Source organism: Salmo salar, chromosome 19 (genome assembly GCF_965601325.2).
Source record: "Salmo salar chromosome 19, fSalSal1, whole genome shotgun sequence".
NCBI lineage: Eukaryota > Metazoa > Chordata > Actinopteri > Salmoniformes > Salmonidae > Salmo > Salmo salar.
This window is the reverse complement of record NC_138309.1, coordinates 49,670,041-49,686,796: the sequence shown is the minus strand read 5'-3', so window position 1 is coordinate 49,686,796 and position 16,756 is coordinate 49,670,041. Positions and strand designations below refer to the sequence as shown.

Below are 16,756 nucleotides of genomic sequence, written 5' to 3'. Positions count from 1 at the left end.
AGCTACTCAATCATAACCCTCCCGCCCGCCAGCCCTCCCTCAGCTCTTGCTCCAGGCTCTCTCTTATCCCTTATCATTATTAGTGAGTTTACAGGGCGAGAAGTTTCTTTGTGCTCTCAATCTCAGAGGGACCAATCAGTGCCCAGATAATCCCACAGTCTAATATGAGCTCCTGTCTTCTCTCTGACAGTCTACCTCTCCTCCTCGCCCACAATCTGCAATTCAAAAGCATTTAGAGGGATGGAAAATCCTTAATACCGATAGTGTTTTTTTTGTTTTCTGAGCTGAGATATTCCCATCTCTGTCTCACGATATTACTCTTTAATGGATCTCTCGCTCCCCTTTTCTCTCCGCATAGTTTTTTCTTCTAATGCTTTTGTGCAACAGTCTTACATTATCTTCCCTTTCCTCTGGAGTGAAGTGACAACCAATGTGCAGCAACTACACAAAAACAAGATACAGTAGCTCCTACATGTCAATGTAAACACACTGTGATAATCTACCATGAATCATTTACAGTGCATTCGGAAGTTGTAGAAACATCTCAAGGAGGATCAATGGAAACAGGATGCACCTGAGCTTAAGTTCGAGTCTTATATCGAAGGGTCTGAATACTTATGTAAATGTGATATCTGTTTTTTAAATATTTTATACATTTGCAAAAATGTCTAAAACTGTCTTTGCTTCGTCATCATGGGGTATTGTGTGTAGATTGATGAGGGGAAAAAAATATTTAATCCATTTTAGAATAAAGCTGTAACGTAACAAAATGTGGAAAAAGTCAAGGGGTCTGAATACGTTCTGAATGCACTGTATGTGTAAGTTAATGGGGCATCCCTCTAATGCAGGCCTGGGCAATTATTTTCCATGGAGGCCACATTAGAATATATTTTTTCCATCGTGAGCCAGAATCATATTACAGGATTATACATCATATGTATGACTGTGTTGACAAATATATCTACTGTAAATCACATCCAGATATGCTACTTATTTTAGTTTTTTAACATGCACAGAAATAAACCACATCCATGTTCTCCTTTTGGTAGGTATTTTCATTATTAAACATGCAATGATCTACACAGAGGGAAAAGTACACTGTGCATTCAGCATCACGGACAGAACTCTTGTTAATAGGTATGCACAAAAACTCAAGAACGAGAGAGAGCTCAACCTTCCATTTAAACTACTCAATCAGAGTGAGGAGTGAAGTCTCTGATGGGCATTGACTAGAGCAGTGAAGTCAGGTATAGTTTCTGACGTCGCTATGCGCAGGATTGCTGAGAGGTGAGAGTCAGTAAGAAATGATCTGTGGCTTGACTTGTCATATTTCATCAATGAAAATGTCTGTTCACATACATAGGTTGACCCAAACAGTACAAACATCTTCTGAGCATGACTTCTAATATTTGGAAAGTTTTGTGAATTGAGAGATGCAAAGAACCTTGTCAGTGACAGTGTTTTGAATTGTTATCCAATCACTGCATCAGACTGAAGATCTATAAGCTCAAGTTGCAGGTCAGTGGGAGCATTATCCACATTGAAGGTGAAAGGAGAGGAAACCAACAGCATGTCGTTTTCCAACACTTTGAAATCCTCAAAACGACGAGAAAACTCACAGTTCAAATTCGCAGCAGCGACGTATACTTCTCCCACTGGTTATCTGATAGGGAACAGACTAGTAGTGTTGGAAGGTGTGTTAGATTGTTGGCTTCTACTTGGCAGGTCAGGGGGAGTAATTTTCCCTTGAAGGCATTGACAAGGCTGAGCATCTAATGTGCAAAAAGGCCCTTCCCTTCTAATTTGGAATTCAGTTCATTCATGAGGGCCATGATGTCGACGGTAAAGGCAAAATCAGCCAACCATTCTTTATCTTGCAGCTGAGGGAAATCCACATATTTCCTTTCATATGCAAAAATTCAGCAATCTCTGACTTCAGGTCCCACACCCTTTTGAGCACCTTCCCCAAACTCAGCCATTTCATGTTTGTGAGGTAGGGGAGATCTACATGACCCAACTCTGTGTCTTCAAACAGTGAGACAAACTGCCTGTGGTTTAAAGATTTAGCTCTTATGAAGTTTACCACTTTAGTGACTGTATCCACAACATGGCTCATTATTGGAACACATTTACAGAACACCTCCTGATGAATAATGTAATGCAGGAAAATCATATTATGATCTGGGTTCAGCTCAGCAACTTGATCTTATATCCTTTTCAAAAGGCCAACATTTTTTTCCTGTCAATTTGGGCACCCATCAGTGGTCCCACTGGATAACTTTTCGAAACTCAGTCTCAGCTTTGCCGCACACTTATTAACCTCCTACAATAAGTCTTTCCCTGTGGTTGTGCTCTTCATTGACTGCGCTGAAGCAAGCTCCTCTGTAATTTCAAAGAAAGTCTGGTGTTATGCCTCGTAAGAATATCAACAACTGCGCTGTGTCACATGCATCACTGCTCTCATCCAGGACCAATGAGAAATAGATTAAATACTTTACCTTGTCTTTCAACTGTTGTTCCATATTCTCTGCGATGTCCTCAACACGCCGTGTCACTGTTCGTCTTGACAGGGAAACATTTTCAAACAGCTCTTTCTTGTTTTGCTGCATTGTCAATTAAACATTCTTTAATGAATTCGCCCTCAGCGAATGGCTTGCAGTGTTTAGCAATTTTTTGGGACAGTACATAGCTAGCTCTCGCAATTCTGTCGTTTGTTGAATGCAGTCCTTGCTGCTTTTGCAGCTGAGAAAGCAACTCTTTCAATGCACTTGCCTTCTGCTCAGAAGACATATTCCTGTATTTCTCTGCATGCTTCGTCTGGAAGTGTCAGGACAAGTTGTAGTGTTTCAAGACAGAACGCATCTCCTTCCTGAGCGGTATGACGGCTGCGTGGTCCCATGGTGTTTATACTTGCATATAATTGTTTGTACAGATGAACGTGGTACCTTCAGGCGTTTTGAAATTTCTCCCAGGGATGAACCAGACTTGTGGAGGTCTACAATTCTTTTTCTGAGGTCCTGGCTGATTTCTTTTGATTTTCCAATGATGTCAAGAAAAGAGGCACCGAGTTTGAAGGTAGGCCTTGAAATACATCCACAGGTCTATGTAAACTTCTGAACCACTGGAATTGTGATACAGTGAACTATAAGTGAAATAATCTGTCTGTAAACAATTGTTGGAAAAATGACTTGTGTCATACACAAAGTAGATGTCCTAACCGACTTCCCAAACTATAGTTTGTTAACAAGACATTTGTGGAGTGGTTGAAAAACAAGTTTCAATGACTCCAACCTAAGTGTATGTAAACTTCCGACTTCCACTGTACCTCAAAAAATACATATTTCAATGTCCACTCTTGCTGGATCACCCTACATTCATTGTATACTGTACTTTCCTTTTCTTTGAAATCTTTGAAAAACACATTTCTGCGCAATTTCTAGCTAGCTACTATTTGTAACTGTGACGTGTGTGTGACCCTGTCAGTTACTGTCTGTCCTCATGCAGTTGTTATTTATACGTGCCTTCAAAATAAATGTCCCAGAAGCGGTGGGGGTTAAATCATTACACAAAAGCAAGTATTCATTTGGCTTTTAATTTGAATAATACATTTTTTTTTTTTAAACTTTACTAACGCAAATTCTTAATGTGATCTGAGCATGGTTCCGCTGGCCGTATTGATTCAGGTCGTGGGCCCTGGGCCGGCCTTTACCCAGGCCTTCCCTAATGGGTCTCTCGTTGGTGATTGTCCTGTTTTATTCCACAGTTATTGTGTGTAGAAGCTTTCTTCCTCCTCCCTTGTTATTGTCCTGGGAGAGATGGTTGGTCTGGCCGACAGTGGAATGTTATGGGGCTTTTTGGCGCTGAGCATTTTTTGCGCTACGGTTCTGGAAATCAAAGGTTCTGGACGATGGAACTCATTGGCTAGCTGGGCAACACTTTCTGTAAGAAAATGTGATTGGGCTGCCTGCAGAGGCACTGTGCCACCTGCCAATAGCAACACTGCATGCACAATCTAATCTGCATGCTTTAGGCTGAGACAAAAGACAACACACTTGCTCAAAGTCGACAGGTAGCCTAGCGGTATAGAGTGTTGGGCCAGTTACTGAAAGGTTGCTGGTTTGAATTCCTGAGTGGACTAGATGAAACATCTGTTGATGTGCTGTTGAGTAAGGCACTTAACCCTAATTGCTTCTGTAAGTTGCTCTGGATAAGAGTGTCTGTTTATTACTTAAATCACTTCTAAAGACAGACTTGCCTGAAGATGACAGTTTATCAAGACAGTTTAGTTTTAACAGACACTCTGGATCAATTTACAGTAGTGAGTGCATACATTTTCATACTGGTCCCCAGTGGGAATCGACCCCATAACACTGGCGTTGCAAGCGCCGTGCTCTACCAACTGAGGGGGATTGTGTGGCCTGGAACAGTGATGCAACCTCGGGTAGCTGTTTGCTACCTCAGGCCAGTAAATATAAATGTTCTAGTCTAGTATAGGGGTATGTAGAGTAGAATGTGTTTTGAATGGGAGAGGGAACAGATGCAGTGTCTAAAATAACAATGAACAAACTACAGACCCCAGCATAGAGACACAACAACCTGAGCCTGAACCACAGAATGAATGTTAACAGTAACTGAAACCTACAACCATGCAATGGAGATGTTTATATCAATTGGCCTGTGGTGGAGCTGGCATGGGAACAAGGAAATACATCCTGCTACTCCAGCAGGGCTATTACCCATTGTTGGTCTTGAGTAGATGGGATGTAACAGCCAGAACTACAAAATGAGATGCATCTGAAAAAAGACAGCTCTCTCTCTCTCTCTCTCTCTCTCTCTCTCTCTCTCTCTCTCTCTCTCTCTCTCTCTCTCTCTCTCTCTCTCTCTCTCTCTCTCTCAGGGTCTGGGGAAGTAAGCAGGATGAATTTGTATGTGAAAAGACAACCAGACATACCAGGGAAATTATTTATTCTTCATTTTAAAGACAATTTAATCCTGTCAAAAAAAAGAGCCATGGAGAACTGATGAGGGGAGACAGGAGATACAGATGCTTGTTGTCTAGCACCTGGTTTCCCAAACTCAAATAACCAACTCATCATCAAATGTTGATTATTTAATCAGCTGTGTAGTGCTGGGGGGGGGGGGGGGCAGGACTGAGTTTGGGAAACCCTGGTCTAGAAGATATTGAGAATTATTCAGTTGGTGACCAATTTAGAATGGGATGCTTGTTACATCTTAGTAAGGCATTGCAATAGCAACAAATGTTAAATGGTATAAGTCTCAATGTTTTTTTGTAATTCATGTTAAGCAGCTCCACAAGTTATCTACTAAACTTCATAACCTGGAAGTTACACCCGCCTTTCCGATCTCTGTGGCAAGACTCTCCAGTCTCGCTGCTGTCTTTAGCACAAACATGACTTTGAGAAACTGAGCGACACAGCTAATTCAACATGATCACCAGGTGAGTTGTGATCAGGGTATTGTGTATGGGATCATTGGCTCTACTTGGGCAGTGATCAACTGACAGACAGACTGCAGTTTCTCCCTGGGCTGTTTAGGTGCTGGAGCCAAGACCTCGGAAAGCCAGGAGGGAGGTTCAGTTTTTGAGCTGTAGATAATCAACAGATGGTTTCTCTATGTGATGTGCCATCTCATGCCTGTCATGTGCACTGGTTCACACAAAGTCTGCAGGCAACTCGATATCATGTGGCCACAGGTGGGATTATCACATCCCCCTCACTCCACCCAAATTTAACAAGAAAGATGACAGAACCACTAGAAGTGTCCTGAGTTGACCTTTGATTACTATTGTTCAGTTCATGTATGAATATACAGTTGAAGTCGGAAGTTTCCATACACTTAGGTTGGAGTCATTAAAACTCGTTTTTCAACCACTCCACACATTTCTTGTTAACAAACTATAGTTTTGACAAAAGTAATTTTTCCAGCAATTGTTTACAGACAGATTATGTCACTTATAATTCACTGTATCACAATTCCAGTGGGTCAGAAGTTAACAAACACTAAGTTGACTGTGCCTTAAAAACAACTTGGAAAATTCCAAAAAATTATGTCATGGCTTTAGAAGCTTCTGATAGGCTAATTGGCATCATTTAAGTCAATTGGAGGTGTACCTGTGGATGTATTTCAAGGCCTACCTTCAAACTCAGTGCCTCTTTGCTTGACATCATGGGGAAATCAAAAGAAATCAGCCAGGACCTCAGAAGAAAAATTGTAGACCTCCACATGTCTGGTTCATCCTTGGGATCAATTTCCAAACGCCTAAAGGTACCACGTTCATCTGCACAAACAATAATACGGAAGTGTAAACACCATGAGACCACACAGCCGTCATATTGCTCAGGAAGGAGACACTTTCTGTCTCCTAGAGATGAACGTCCTTTGGTGTGAAACATGCAAATCAATCCCAGAACAACAGCAAAGGACCTTGTAAAGATGCTGGAGGAAACAGTTACAAAAGTATCTATATCCACAGGTAAACGAGTCCTATATCGACATAACCTGAAAGGCCGCTCAGCAAGGAAGAAGCCACTGCTCCAAAACCACCATAAAAAAGCCAGACTACGGTTTGCAACTGCACATGGGGACAAAGATCGTACTTTTATGAGAAATGTCCTCTGGTATGTTGAAACAAAAATATAACAGTTTGGCCATAATGACCATCGTTATGTTTGGAGAAAAAAAGGGGATGCTTGCAAGCCGGAGAACACCATCCCAACCGTGAAGCATGGGGGTGGCAGCATCATGTTGTGGGGGTGCTTTGCTGCAGGAGGAACTAGTGCACTTCACAAAATAGACGGCAACATAAGGAAGGAAAATTATGTGGATATATTGAAGCAACATCTCAAGACATCAATCAGGAAGTTAAAGCTTGGTCGCAAATGGGTCTTCCAAATGGACAATGACCCCAAGCATACTTTCAAAGTTGTGGCAACATGGCTTAAGGACAACAAAGTCAAGGTATTAGAGTGGCCATCACAAAACCCTGACCTCAATCCTATAGAACATTTTTGGGCAGAACTGAAATATTGTGTGCTCGCAAGGTGGTCTACAAACCTGACTCAGTTACACCTGCTCTGTCATGTGGAATGGGCCAAAATTCACCCAACTTATTGTGGGAAGCTTGTGGAAGGCTACCCAAAACTTTTAACCCAAGTTAAACAATTTAAAGGCAACGCTTTCAAATACTAATTGAGTGTATGTAAACTTCTGACCCACTGGGAATGTGATGAAAGAAATAAATGCTGAAATAAATCATTCTCTCTACTATTATTCTGACATTTCACATTCTTAACATGAAGTGGTGATCCTAACTGACGTAAGACAGGGAATTTTTACTTGGATTAAATGTCAGGAATGGTAAAAAACTGAGTTTAAATGTATTTGGCTAAGGTGTATGTAAACTTCTGACTTCAACTTTAGTTCACTTTCTATGGCTGTTTAAACTTCCTGGTAGGTGTGTGTGTATATATATATATATATATATATATATATATATATATATATATATATATATATATATACACACACACACACAAGGCCTGCCACAACTTGAGCTGTAATAATGTCAGTGTATCTATCAAAGACTGTAGGCTTTGATTGCCAGTTTGTCAAAACATTTTAAAAACAAACTATATTTCAGAACCAAATAGGTTAGTGACTTGTCGTGCTTACTTTGGTCTATGAGCCGAGACAACGTCAATTTTCTACTGAGACACTCCCTCTGGTAGGACGATAAATTTATAATTTATAACAACATCATTATATCTAACTCAATGCCTCTGATTTTGTGTGTGTGTGTGGTGTGTGTGTGTGTGTGTGTGTGTGTAATTCTCCCCCCTCCCTACCGAGGGTGTTGAAAAGCGAGGGACTTTTAAAAAATTGTTTTTCTGCAAACCTCAGCAGCTGTTCCTCCTCTGACTAATTAAAAAGCATGCTTGGCCTGCCCTTCACCTCTGCTAAGGCAACCAAACAACTTCAGCAGCAATGTATTATTTGCACTATCTAGCAAAGTTATGAAAGTTAACTGTGATCAAATGCTGTAATTTTTGCAGGTACATTCTTTTCTTGTCATTTTAGCTGACATTCTTATCCAGAGCAACTAAGGTTAAGTGCCTTGCTCATGGACACAGGCAGATTTTCCACCTGGTCAGTTTGGGGATTCAAACCAGCAACCTTTTGGTTGCTAGACATACTCTCTTAACCACTATCCTACCCACTGCCACACGTGTAAGGCTCTGGCCTATAGAGACCTCATTCACCATGCTACACCGATATGTAAATCAAGTAGATACATAGCTACAGTACATACAGTAGATTGTCAGATGGATATTCATTTATAACAGTTTCTGAGTAGCCAAATATAACTTTGATATAAAAATGTGTGGGGGATGGTAGAATATTTTTGTTTACGTTTTACAAGTTAGCTTTCACATGCTACACTAGCATTTTCCTCTCCTATAATTGCAAATTCTGACTGCTTTTAGCTATGACTTAATTAGCCATGTTCATCTTTAACACAGCCAGTAAATCCATCAGGTCCTTGTAACTCAATCTAATCTGGCTGAATTTGACCACAGAGGCCTGTATACACCCAACCACAGGCACTCTAGAACCACATCCATAGACATTGTACAAGACTGAAACAAAAGACAATAATGAACCTCACTTTTTGTAATGTCTGTCCTATTCAATTGGTATTTACTATACCTATGTAGAATATTAGTTTCTACAATACTGTGTATACAGAGCTGTTTCCAACTGAATGAGAGGGGAGGCACAGTGAACCAGATGTAAGAATAAAGCCGACTGTCAGACCCTCAGCACGACTCTTCTTATGAGCACCATCACACATTGACGCAGCACACCGGCTACATGTAGACCTACTTTTAACTGTTTTCACATACTTGTTTAATTACTTGTATGTGCTGTGTACTGCAATTCAGCTTTTAGATGCCAAGTACGGTGTACATAATGCAATAAAACTCCAACTATGATGTGACAACAGATCAAACATTCCAAACTGTGCATCTAGTATCGCTGCCACCACACCCACCCTAGATTTGGAACTTATTCTACTACTTGTGACCAGAGCCACATCGAGCCATAGCTAAACAGAGTGCATAGCATGGAACTGTAATGTTCCTCTCATTCTAATTGACCCTTCGCTAAGCCCCGCCCCCAAATGTGGGACAACCAATCCCAGCACTCCAATGGATAGCAACTGTTGTCAGGTCCGGCACCTCAGACGAGCTCACATTTTAAATGCATTGGAAGCCATTGAGGGCATGACAAAAAAAATTTTTTACCCAACTACTAAATGTTTGAATGGCTAAATAATTGAGAAGTGCACCAGGAGTACTTGCTACTGTGATTCCTGAAATGCAGATTCTCTTGGATTATTTTTTGAATCTGAAATTATACTTTTGTTTCATTGTATGCTAGTTTAGCTGGTTAGCTCTCAGTCTCATTGACCACCAAATGTTGCTAACTTTAGCTAGCTAGCCAGTTAATATAACAATTTGTTTTCTAAAAGTATGTTAACTAGCTAAGTTAGCCATCTTATGAATACAACTCTCATCTGCTGTCGACATCAGGACACAATTTGAGATCACTAGTTAGCTCCAAAAGTGGTTAACAGTGCATTCAGAGACATCCAGTGGCTAGACACACTACCACCTTCATTTTATCGGGTGTCCACCCACTCTGCCCAGAAAAATACACTTTGGTGATGATATTTCACTTCCTTATGTTATAAAATAAATGTTACCAAGACGAAAATATGAATATTCATATTCTGATTGGTGCAGTTTTTTCAAACATTTCATATCCATAAAGTTGACAGAGCGGTGCAGCTTTCTCGCATAAACCTTTAAGGATTTTACATGTTGTGGTGGTCGTCTTCAAAGTTTTTTCCGCCGGTGGCAAAAAAGCTAAATTAGCATGACACGAGCTGAATTAAATGTTAAAGACTTTGAAAGTACAATGCTTGCGGTATACTCAGTACTCTGTTGACATTTCAGAGAGATACACTTGTTCATGTGAGAAATCTTTTGAAAATTAACAGAAATGTAGCATTAATATGAAAAGCTTATACTGAAATATGAAAATACTGTATGTCATGTCTCAAAATTGATATCTATCTTACCTTCTATATTGTTTTTTATCCTGCGGATTCGAGAAGAAAGATGACGAGTTCAATGGGAAAGTGAACCTGTCAGGTAGCCTTCATTCTGATACAGCATCTAGCTTCGCTGACGCGACGCTGTGCAAATATCCTTCTTGTTACCCCTTTTTTTCTCTGGCCTTATTTAGTCAACCTTATTTTTGCCATCCTATAAGATTTGAATGGATTATGATATGAGGTTTGGACCAGGGGAGGCTGGTGGGAGGAGCTATAGGAGGATGTGCTTATTGTAATGGCTGGTATGGAACTAATGGAACAGAGTCAAACATGGGGTTTCCATGTGTTTGATACTGTTCCATTAATTCTATCTATTCTGTCTTTACAATGAGCCCATCCTCCTATAATTCCTCCCACCAGCCTCTGTTGGTTTGGACCATTGGTTTTCTTAGACGATTATCTACACAATTAACATAATAGTTTACCCATTGGTCAAAATATACATTTTTGATTGGACACCCGACATTTTACCATGTTCCCGTGAAGCAATTGTGATGACAGTCCACAACAACATACCCAAGAGTCTCCTGATTAGCAATAGGGATTCCATAGTGTTCCCAGAAATCAATGTGTGTCTTCTGACCCAAACCAGTTTTTAACTGAACTTTGCATGTGCCCCATATTGGTTTGAATCACATACATGTAGCAGGTTTACTATCAATGCAGCAAAAGTGTTGTCAGTATGTATGCAGATCAAGCACCTTCCCTGTAGTACAGTATAACCCTCTCGCTCACGACAGAATCATTCAATGCAACCCAGCAGAGACAAGCTAATGTAAGTGGATCAGGAATGTGTTAGCGAGAGCGTCGACACACAGCAACCATACATGTCACACATCAGAGGAGAGGACACATACATCTAACACCAGCTGGGCTAACTACCGTAGCACCAAGGCTAACTAACTAGACAGTTGCTATGGCGACCAGTGTCTTTTGTCACAATAATACTGTAGTAATCAGGGCTCTGTTCTGACAGTGAGCTAGCACTTTAGCGAGCTCCTCTTCTCTCGGTTTGAGGGTTACAAGTCACATGGATGAGAAGTCATTTACACATGCAGCTTGTGGGAAGGTCTCGACTCCACTTGGGGAATGAGAAAAAAAAAAAGAGATGAACAAAAAATAACAGACACGAATGCATCTTTGGAGCCTAAGAATAAGTCAGTGGAAATGATTTAAAAAAAAGTGGAAATCGTTTGGGTGCTATATGCAATTATAGAAAAATAGAGGTGATGGGAAGGGAGGAGAGGAAGGCAGGAGAGGAGAAAGTGCTGCTTATGGCACACATAAGTGTGGAACTCAGCACTGAATGTAAGTGGTGTCGGTGTTAGGAAGACTAGGCATGGTGTTGTATTTCTCAGGAATAAAAAAATTATCAAGATTATAAATAATTACTTAGAGTAAAATATGAGTTCAACTAAAAATGTGCATGGAGACATAGACAGCATAGAAAAAGTGTGGTGTTTCAACCACCTCTATTCATTGGCATGCATACTGAATTTTACTCACATTTTAACATGTTTACTTTGCTGCGACACCTCCCTCGGACAAATAACATGTGACAGGTTTGCACAGGTTAAAGAATCACATGTCTATTGATGTTCTGTATTATGTCATGTTTCATGTTTTGTGTGGACCCCAGGAAGAGTAGCTGCTGCTTTTGCAACAGCTAATGGGGATCCTAATAAAATACCAAATACCAAAACATTCAACATCAAAACAAAACCATTCGGGACTACGGAATATTACTCCTCATTACTCTTCCTAATAATGTAAACAGGAATAAATCCATCGCATCTGAAACTACTCCCAACAAGTGTTTTGGAAAGTTCTCAACCTAGTCATCTTTTATCAGCGTAGCTCTCTTAGTGGCAGACCCACAGTTGTATGGGCGCTCCCAGTGTGAATCCAAAGCCCTCTGAAAGCACGTCTGGGGCTATATTGGCAGGAGAAAACACCCCTCAGCTGTCAAATAGGCCTACAAACACAGCTGCAGGAGGGGCAGATGAGGGGGCTCTGGCTTACCTCAGCTCCCCTGGTAGTATGGATGCTGTAGGTGTGTAAAATTGACCCTTCACTAAACCTCGCCCCTCTTGGTTACTGTTGCAACCTCAGTCAACATTTTCCCGGGAAGCCCATTTCCCCACACAAACCTCTGGCAAAATCCCCTCACAGTGATCTCAAATTGTATATTTAATGCACAATGAAATTTAACACAGCGTACCTCTTGCTAATTAGACCGGGGGGGGGGGGGGATGTTCAAGCCTTAAGTCTCTCAGCACCATACCTCTGTGCTGTGCTTCAACATGAGATATAAACCTATACCGTATACAACTAACGTCATAGAGAAAATGTCAAGGTTACTTGGATGTTCTCTGAACATTATGAAGAAGGAGTGGGGAGAGAAACTGCTACCACTGTTTATAGACTTATAGTTAAATAAAGACATGAAAAATTACCTCATTGCGGTGTAGCTAGCAAGCTAGAGAGGCACAAGTGTCGAAGCCCCATTGTTGAATGATTCAACTCCTGCATTATTTAACAAAGCTTTATGTACTCTCTCCAAAGGTTTGAATCTTTGTTGACAATGTAACTTTGTTTCAATATTAATGGGCGCTGGCCTTATGTGGTTTGGTGAATGGGTACAGCATAGGTACAGGCCTCTCACCCAGGTCACACCCACTAGCCCCCCACACCCCCTACACCCCACCTGGGTGTAGGGGGTGTGACCTGGGTATAGGGGGTGTGACCTGGGGATGGGGGTGTGACCTGGGGATAGGGGGTGTGGCCTGGGTGTAGAGGGTGTGGTGGGGGCTTGGGTACTGCCACAGAATGGGGTGGTATTGTTTTAATGGATGTTGTGTCTCCCCCATTTACAACGGCCCACTTTTCAACGTAATATTCATTTATATCCAGCGCTATACCAATATGGACATATTTGAAAATGGTGCCTTTCTACATTAAAAAAAATGGAAGTTAAAAAGTACAATTTGATGATATCATCAAAAATAACAACATTTTAAAAACAGTGATTTTCAAACACTGAGAGTTGAGGTGAAGTGGGGAGAAGGAAAATGCCCTCCCCCTGGCTAGAAACTCATAGCAGGTTTAAAAATAACAGTTTTTTTTTACTTTTTAACCTAGCCAACAATGTAATTGAGTTAGACTTTTTTAGGCTCTTTCTTCTTATCTTTTAAACCACAGGACATAGAAGCGGTTGCCCTTTAAGCATCTACTGAAGTACAATGATTAGTGATGTGCGGTTCGCGAACGATTCGTTCTTTTTTAATGACTCTTTTCACTGACTTGAGAGTCATGATTAATTTTTCTGAGTTAGTCGTTCATTTTTTGTTGTTCTTTTGCCCTGCTGGCCACAATGAATTGTACAGCAGGATTAATACGTGCTCCTCCGGCTCAGCGGCTCTGGCCAAAAACTGTCTGTCAAACCGTATATGCACGCAGGAAAATAGATTGTGCTGCAGGCAGGCAACATAGAGAAGAAAAATACAAGTAGAACTGATAATTGATTGCATGGTGCAAGAATGACTGGAATTCATTGACTTTAGAATGTTACGATGGATACAGCTTTGTAGAATCAAAACACACACAGCCTCTAAAGAACAAACCCAAACTCGAGAACAAATCATTTGGGGATGCTGCCCGAGTGCTGCATTTCGCAAACAATATTGTGCTTGTCACCTTCACGGCAGTCAAGAAATGCTTTCCACCAAGAGTCGTTCACAATCTAGTCCGGTTGCGGCCACAGCTAGACCTCGTTTCAAGAAAATAATATTGTTTGTACAACTAGAAATCAATAAATGTACAGTTTAAAGCACCCTTTTACAAGACTCGGTCACAAATGACAGCTCCAATAAGCCCCTTATGGGGAACGACATGAGAAAAAGAAGCTTGTAGAATCATGACTCTTTCAGTTCATCGTTTGTCGGTAGGGGGTCCTGCGTGCTCAGGTCATTACTCAATCGAAGGAACAAAATTAGTCGAAAGATTTGTTCTTTTGACTGAACGAGTCGAAAGACCAGAGTCATTAAAAAGAGTTGAGTCAGCAGTGTTGTGTTCGAGACCACCAAAGCAAGACTGATTCAAGACCAAAACCAGGAGGGGGCGAGGGGTGTGAGACCGAGTCAAGACCAACACCAGAAAAATTTAAGTCCAATTCAAGACCATGATTGTAATTGTGTCAAATCGCCACCATAATCAGTTCAAAATGCATTTCTGTGTTCATATTTCAGAAGAACAAACGGATTCTTTAGACATTCAGAATGGTGAAGAAATGCATGCTGAGGGCAAATAGAGAGCCAGAGACAAAATATGTTCCAACTTCCCCCGGTCACCCTAATAATAGTGAGCACAAAACTTTCTGACGAGTGTGACAGTTTGAGGATATTTTTCATTGAATAAAAACGACTGTAATGTTACGAGTAAAGTAGGAAGCCAAGGTTCAATAGGAGATAAGATATTTATGTGTCATGAAATGAGCGTGGACATTGGCCTGACCAAGCAATTTTATGCGCTGACTGAATGGGAGCTGATAATTATGAGTTTTTTACTCCGCATGTCTCGGGAAGTCTTCATTGTCCGAGACCGAGTCCAGACAGAGTAAAAATGTATCTGACACCTTGACAAGACTAAGACACTTAATATGTGGTCTTGTGACCGAACTGTAGTCATTCACACCACACCAAGGATGGTTCAGAGTTTAGAGTCCTGTTGTTGAAAAAAGGAGTCCATGGAAAAAATCCATCGCTTTGTTGGTAATCCTTTCTCTGGAAAGTGTGAATGACTTCTGATCACAGCCTGGGCCTGCTTACCTCTTGCATACTAGACCAGGCCTGACCTAGTAATTGGCTGAGGGCCAAGGTGGGCACGGTCAAAGTTGATGATTGGCGGATGAAAGGTCCCATGAGAGGTATTATGAAAAAATATATTGATTAATGTCCTCCTCTGCCTTATCATCGATGGACAGTTACACTTTTTGCACTTGAGAGGGACTCTCTCAGTGTGGTGTACCACAGGGCAGCCAGCTAGGACCATTATTATTTTCTGTGTTTACTAATGATCTTCCACTGACCTTGAATAAAGCCTGTGTGTCCATGTACACTGACGACTCAACAGTATACACGTTGACTGCAACAGTAAAATAAATAATTGTCACCCTTAACACACAGCTCCAGTCAGTTTTAGAATGGGTAACTAGCAATAGGCTTGTTATTATTTCCCTGCCAGTAACTGTTATCTGCACCTCACAACCCTGAGCTGCACACTCCACCATAAACCTGCCTCTCAAAATCTCCCAGACCTGTGTGACCTTTGCCCTGATAGGTCGCTAGGGAGGTTATTAGGGGTCCGGACATCTGCCCATCCTTTTGACGCAGAAGGTCACACAATACTTGCAGTATCCCTCAAGCAGTTGCAGAGAGCAACATCTCTGTCTCTGCCCTTCAACAACTAGACTCTCTCATATCTCTGGACTTGTGGGATGGTGTGAGTGCCCTAATCAGCTGGATGACCTCAACATGTGGTGTCAAACACTCTATTCAGCTGTATGACCTCAACATGTGGTGTAAAACACTCTATTCAGTTGGGAGATCTCAACATCTGGTGTCAAATACTCTAATCAGCTGGATGCCCTCAACATGTGGTGTCAAACACTCTAATCAGCTGGGTGACCTCAACATGTGGTGTCAAACACTCTATTCAGTTGGGAGACCTCAACATCTGGTGTCAAATACTCTAATCAGCTGGATGACCTCAACATGTGGTGTCAAACACTCTATTCAGTTGGGAGACCTCAACATGTGGTGTCACACACTATAATCAGCTGGGAGACCTCAACATGTTGTGTCACACACTCTAATCAGCTGGATGACCTCAACATGTGGTGTCACACATTATAATCAGCTGGGAGACCTCAACAGACAGACAGGAAGAAAACTCCTCTCCACATCAGATACATCCAGGGCACATATGAGTTACTGTATGTGTGTGACAGGAAGATAGAGTGAGTGCATGAATGAAGCCTGTACTGACCCTATCTTAACTCACTACAATAAGCAAACAAGGTTTCAGAAACCATAAGGCCATATAGCTAAGGATAAGTTTCAGAAACGATAAGCCCATATAGCTGAGGACAAGTTTCAGAAACCATAAGGCCATATATCTATGGGCAAGTTTCAGAAACCATAAGGCCATATAGCTAAGGACACGTTTCAGAAACCATAAGGCCATATAGCTAAGGACAAGTTTCAGAAGCCTTAAGGCCAAATAGGTAAGGAAATGTTTCAGAAACTACAAGGCCATATAGATATGGGCAAGTTTCAAAACCATACGGACATATAGCTAAGGACAAGTTTCAGAAAACATAAGGCCATATAGCTAAGGACAAGTTTCAGAAACCATAAGGCCATATAGCTAAGGACAAGTTTCAGAAACCAAAAGACCACATAGCTAACGACACGTTTCAGAAACCATAAAGCCATATTGTACTTATGGTACTTATTTATTTTGATCCAAAGCCATAAATGAGTGAGTCACTCAGCT

General features: G+C 41.2%; 1 pseudogene; it reads right to left on the bottom strand.

Annotated features, from left to right (window-relative positions):
- Window positions 1-1,622: 1,622 nt before the first annotated feature.
- LOC145862276 (general transcription factor II-I repeat domain-containing protein 2B-like) lies at window positions 1,623-13,515 on the bottom strand (annotated as a pseudogene).
- Window positions 13,516-16,756: the final 3,241 nt, after the last annotated feature.